The sequence below is a fragment of the Belonocnema kinseyi genome, chromosome 5 (genome assembly GCF_010883055.1).
Source record: "Belonocnema kinseyi isolate 2016_QV_RU_SX_M_011 chromosome 5, B_treatae_v1, whole genome shotgun sequence".
Taxonomy (NCBI): domain Eukaryota; kingdom Metazoa; phylum Arthropoda; class Insecta; order Hymenoptera; family Cynipidae; genus Belonocnema; species Belonocnema kinseyi.
Window position 1 is genome coordinate 139,053,595 of NC_046661.1, and position 6,308 is coordinate 139,059,902.

Sequence of the window (6,308 nt, forward strand, 5' to 3'; positions counted from 1 at the left end):
CCAATAAAATGTTTTTCCCAATTTCCTGGTTCGAATTAAAAGTACAAGAATTATTAAGACACCTGTTCAATTTCACCTTACTATATTTACATTTTAAATGATCTCTTTTATGTTTGTTATGTACCACAGCCATTTCGTGATTAACAATATTATGTCGTTTCAAATTTTAGAAAATTTTTTTTTGAAAGTACATATTGTACACATTTTTACTGCTTTTCCAAATGATGAAAGCTTTTGGTAGAAAATGATTGATTTTCATTAAAAAATGATGTTTTTAGTTGAAAATTAAACTTTTCGGATGAAGATTTTTTAATATTATTACAAATGCGTATTTTTCTGGTTGTAAATATATCTTTTTGTTTGAAAATTCTTTCTTTTTCAGTGAAAATTCAACTTTTTGGTGGATAATTCTAGAATTTGGTTGAAAATTTTTATTTTTTGGTAGTAAATTAATATTTTCGTTAGAAATTTATTGAAAAATCGTCTTTTTTATAGTAAATTAATATTTTTCTTTAATTTTTTTTTTTTTGAAAATTTCAACTTTTTGGTTGAGAAGTCTTGAATGTTGTTAAAAATTCGTTTTGTTTTTTTTTTGGTAGAAAATTAATCTTTTTGTTTAGAAATGCATCGTTTTGGGTAAAAACTTCCAAGTTAAACTACTTTTAAAAAATAATAATAAATTGTTTTCGTTCTTTCTTAAAAATCGAACTATTCGATTGAGAATTATTAAATTTGATTGAAAATTCGTATTTTCTTGTAGTAAATCATCCTTTTTATTTATAAATTTCTCTTTTTTAGGTGAAAATTTAACTTTTTGTTTGAAAATTTTGGAATTTATTTAAAAACTCGTTTTTGCTATCAAATTAATGTTTCTCTTTAAAAAATTCCTCTTTTGTGTTAACAATTTAAAAGCTAGGATTTAAAGTTGAACTACTTTCTTAAAAATTAAAAAAGAAATTTTATTTTTTAAAAATTAACTTTTTAGTTGAGAATTTTTGAATTTGATGAAAAATCGTCTCTTTTATAGTAAATTAATATTTTTGTTTAAAAATTTTTCTTTTTTAGTTCAAAATTTTAACTTTTTGGTTGAAAATTCTTAAATTTTGTTAAAAATTCGTTCTTTTTTATAATAAAATTAATCTTTTCGTTAAAAAATGCATCGCTTTGGTTAATTATTTATCAACTAGGCTCTAAAGTTCAAGTACTTTTTTTTTAAATTAAAAAAATTGCTTTTTTCTTTCTTAAAAATTTCACTTTTTGGTTGAGAGTCTTTAAACTTTATTGAAAATTCTTCTTTTTTTATTTTAAATTAATTTTGTTCTTGAATTTTATGGAAAATTTGTATTGTTTGGTAGTAATTTAATTTTTTTTTCTTTTAAAATTCATGTTTTATTACAAAATTCAACTTTTTGTTGAGAATATTGCTAAAAATGTGTTATTTTTTTTATTAGAAAGTTAATCTTTTTGTTAAAAATTCATCGTTTTAGTTAAAATTTCAACAATTAGGTTTTAAAGTTGATCTAATTTTTAAAAAATATAAAATGAATGGTTGTTTTTCTTTCTTAAAAATTTAACTTTTTGGCTAAGAATTCTTGAATTTTGTTTAAAAAATCGGGGTTTTCAGTAGACAATTATTCGTTTGAACCTAAATAATATACTGTGGTCCATTTATTTTATTTATTTTAATTTTAAATTTTGACTTAATCATTAACTTTGATTATTCATTTAATAATTACTCGTATAAAATAAATAATATTTTTTTAATAATCCTGACAGAATTAATTTTTTTTCTATTGATCTCTATTAATTTATATCTTTATTTAGTTTATTACTAATTAATATTACCATCATTGCTATATTTTATTGATGAAAAGCAGTGAATTTAATCAAATTTATTGCCATCCATTACACTGTCAAATTTCTGAATTGGGAAATTCCCGAATAATGAAATTCCCAAAAATATTGCGGCACAACTGAAAAATTCTAAATAATAAAATTTTCGACACAGAAAAATTCCCCAATAATAAAATCCCGGGCAGAAGATTTCCGAATCCTGAAATTTTCGAATTAAGGCAATTAAAAAAATGGTTGTTCTTAAAAAATTTATATTATTTATTTATCGAAACAAAATAATTAAATATCTGTATCGTATAAACTTTTTATTATTTTTTTGAGTATTTTAAAACTATTTCATGATCTTAAAATATCAATAATATTGTATAAAAATTGTATAAAGAAATAAAAGCTTTGCATGATTTAATTCAGCACTGATTGATTTCGAAGATTTTTTTAATTTTTTCTTTTAATTAATAATTAAATTGTTAAGGAAATTTGTTATACTTTTTTTTAATAGTATGCACATTTAGAAAAATTATTCAGCAATATTTTATTTTTCAATATTATTTTAATTTTAAAAAATCATTTTATAAATTTATAAATATTTAATCAAAGTTTTTAGTTTTTAGTTAGTTAGTTTTTAGTTTTTATTTATTATATATGTTGTTCTTTTTTTATCCATAAGCATTAATAATTAAAATTTTTTAAATTAAATTTTTGGATGAATGACACAAGCTACGGAAACAATACACTTAACAAAAGTTGTTCGCCTAAAAAATAGCTCAAAATTGGTTAAAATTTTTTTAGGATATAATTTAAATTTTTTTTTAATCATGAAAAATAACATTGAAAATAACAAAATTAAATTTTTGGAAAAACGACAAAAGCCTCGGAAAAAATAAAGTTAACCAAAGTTGTTTACTTAAAAAATAGGTGAAAATTTGTTGAGAAAATTGTTTGGATATAATTAATCATTTTTGTTTTAATTGTTAAAAATAAAATTGAAAATAACAAAACTAAATTTTTGGAAAAACGTAACAAATTACGCAGAAAAATTAATAAACAGAAGTTGTAAATTTAAAAAGTTCTTTAAATTTGTCTATAACCATTTTTGATAAAACGCTTGGTTTTTGTTTAGACCGTAAAAAATAACATTTACAATAAAAAATTAAATTTTCGGAGAAAAAACACAACGTACGATACAAATTTTGACAAATTTGTTTTAAAAAATGTAAAAATTTGTTATTCTTCATATTTTGATAGGATGCGTATTTTTTCATTAAATATTAAAAAATAACATTAAAAATATACAAATTAATTTTCTGGAAAAACGACACAGAGTTTAATAAAATGTAAATTATATAAATGTTTTATTTTATAGGATATAATTGGAAATTTGTGTTTTTATTGCTAGTATATTAAACTTTTTGGTCAAAGATTCAATTAATGGGTTGAAAAGTCTATTCAAAATATGAATTAAGTTTTTTTAATTTTTAAAAGCTTAAAATTTTCGTTTAAAAATTCGAAATTGGTTTGAAAATTCATAGTTTGTGTTGAAAATTATACCTTTTTGCATCCTAATTAATCTTTTGGCTAGAAAATTAGTTTTGCCTTTAATTAATTTTTTTAACCAAAAATTTAACTAAACGTTTCGTTAATTTTCTAATAAAAATTTTTTTTTCGGATTGAAAATACATTTGTATAGATGAAAATTTTACCATTTCATTAAAAAACTATTTTGAAACTTGTTTCTCTAACTTTTTTTAAATTTTTTAATGAATTATTTTTATTTTAAATAATTGTTTGTTGTTGAAAATTATACCTTTTTGCTTCATAATTCATATTCTTGCTAGAAAATTAGTTTTGCCTTAAATTAATTTTGTAACAAAAAAAATTAACTAAGCGTTTCGTAAATTTTCTAATAAACATTCATTGTTTCTGGTTGAAAACATATTTGCTTAGATTACAATTTAACCATTTTGTTAATATTTTTTTTAAACTTGTTTCTCAAATTTTTTTTAGTTTAAAATTCATCTATTTTATTGAAAATTTTTATTTTTTTTTTTGGTAGAAAATTAAACTTTTTAGTAGAAAAATTTATTCTTCAGGCTCTCGAAAGTCCATTAAAAATTAAATGATTTGAATGAAGATCAATTTCATTGATAAAAAATGATTATTTTTTTTAGATAATTAATCTCTTAAATTAAAATGTTATTTCTTTGTTTCAAGGTTGCATCTTTTATGGAAAACTAATTTTTTGTATTCAAGATTTAACTTTTCCCTTTAATGTCTTTAAATCAAAAACTCAATTATTATAGTAAAAAATGCATATTTTTTGTTATAATTTAAGTTCTTTTAAATGAAATACTTTTGTAGGCAATAATTAACTTTTATTTTTTTTTAGAATAAATTTTTTTATCAAAGATTCATGAGTTTGATTGAAACTTTAACCATTTGCTCAAAAATTTTTCTTTTTTAGTTGAAAATTTAACTACTTCATTGAAAATTTATGTCTTATTTAAAAATCGACATTTTGGCAGAAAGTGTATCTTCTTGTTTGAAATATAAAATAAAATAAAACTTCTTGGTTGAAATCTAATCTTCTTTGGTGAAAGTTCATCTTTTTGTTTTAAAATTTACATTTATTTCAGTTATAAAATTATTACCTTATGAAAAATATAAAATATTTTATCCAGAAATCCGAATTTTCGGTTAAATATTAAAATAATTTAAAAGCCTTTTTATTTAGAATGTTTTAAGGAAAATGTTCACGTTATATCCAAATTTTTTAATTAAATAGAAGAGAAGAAAGTGTTTTGCCAAATATCTGTTTAATGATAAATAAAAATATTCTCTTAAATGTCTTTAAATTACCATCAAAATTCTTTAAATTAAAACTTTCTAACTTTTTGAATCTGTAAAATTTGAGAAATTTTATCGTTTATATTTTTAAATATTTAATTTTCAACTTAACATAGTTCGTAAACTTTATGAGTTAGTTCAAATATTGAAAATGTAATTTTTGCAGATTTTGGAAACAAATATTATTTTTAATTCTGTAAATAAATAATGGCTCCTACAAAAAATGGTACGAGACTAAAAAGTTTTTATTTTATGCCAGAAAATAAAGAAAAAATTTCAAAAAAGTCGACTTTTTTATCAGAAACAAGTAGAATAAGTACTAAAAATTAATGTAAAATTGCTTATTTGATTGGTCGTAATATTTTCCAATTCAATAGTAAAAAAATAATTTCTTGGCGAAAAGAAAATTATTTAGAAATTTTATAATAAGTTTAAAAAGTAATAAACATAAATAATCGTGAAAAATATATAAATTTAATAAAACGATGTGATGGTGTAACATTTTTATCTCTGTTGACACAATAAGAAAAACATATTATGAAAATGTAAACGTAACCTAGTCTGTCTCTAATTTAAAAATACGGCCTTCTCAATGTTTGAACAAGTTTCAGAAGAATAATAATTTTTTACGATTAGAAAAATATTTGCCTTGAATAAATCAGCTTAAGTAAATGTGATATTAGGGCACCAACAATTTTAATTCCGTAGTAAAAAGCAACTAATTGCTTGATTCAAAAAAATAAATAAATAAAATAAGACAAATAAATTAAATTTTTTTGAAAAATACAAAAAAAAATAAATAAATAAAAATAAAATAAAATTCAAATTCTGAAATTCATTAAAATAATAAGATGGTAAAAATTTCTGAAATTGTAAGCATGACGCAGCCTGCCTTAATTTTAAAGTATTGGATTCCGATTGTTTAAAAAAAAAAGAAAGAAAAATTAGGTTTTTTCGGACAATTATTATCCATAAAAATTACAATTGTTTAACAACATTTTTCAACTGCATAGTTTTTTCAGTTATAAAAAAGATACTTTGAGGTCTCGTTAAATCACGATTAGTAGAAAATTAATAATTCGATTAGTTGAAAAAAAAGATATATAGAGGTGCCGTTAGATCCATGGAGGTTTAATGGAGTTTAAAACGTATTACGCATAACAAAAAAGACGTTTTGTAAATGTTTTTCAGAATTCTCAATATATATCTCAAACGAATTGAAACTTAAAATTTCTCTTGAAAATCAGCCATAGAATACGAATAAAATATCGCTATTTAAATATCAACACCATAAGTCTGTTTTATTGGGTCCCAAACAATCCCCATAAATGAAAAAATGGGTTTTACGAGTTTTTGGTTTTAATAATTTTTTTTTTTGATTTTTCAAATGTAAACTGCTTCTGAAACATAAATGACCATTTAATACTCATAAATAGATGTTTACATAAATTGTTTAAACAATTTATTATTGTTTTTAGCAATTTTCTCATAGAATGGAGGTAGAAGGACGCGGTTTTTCAAAAAAAAATTTGCTTTTTGTCCAGTTTTCAATTAGAGGGAAGTAATAGTTTATCAATGTTAATAAAAGTGATTGTTTAAACAATTTATTT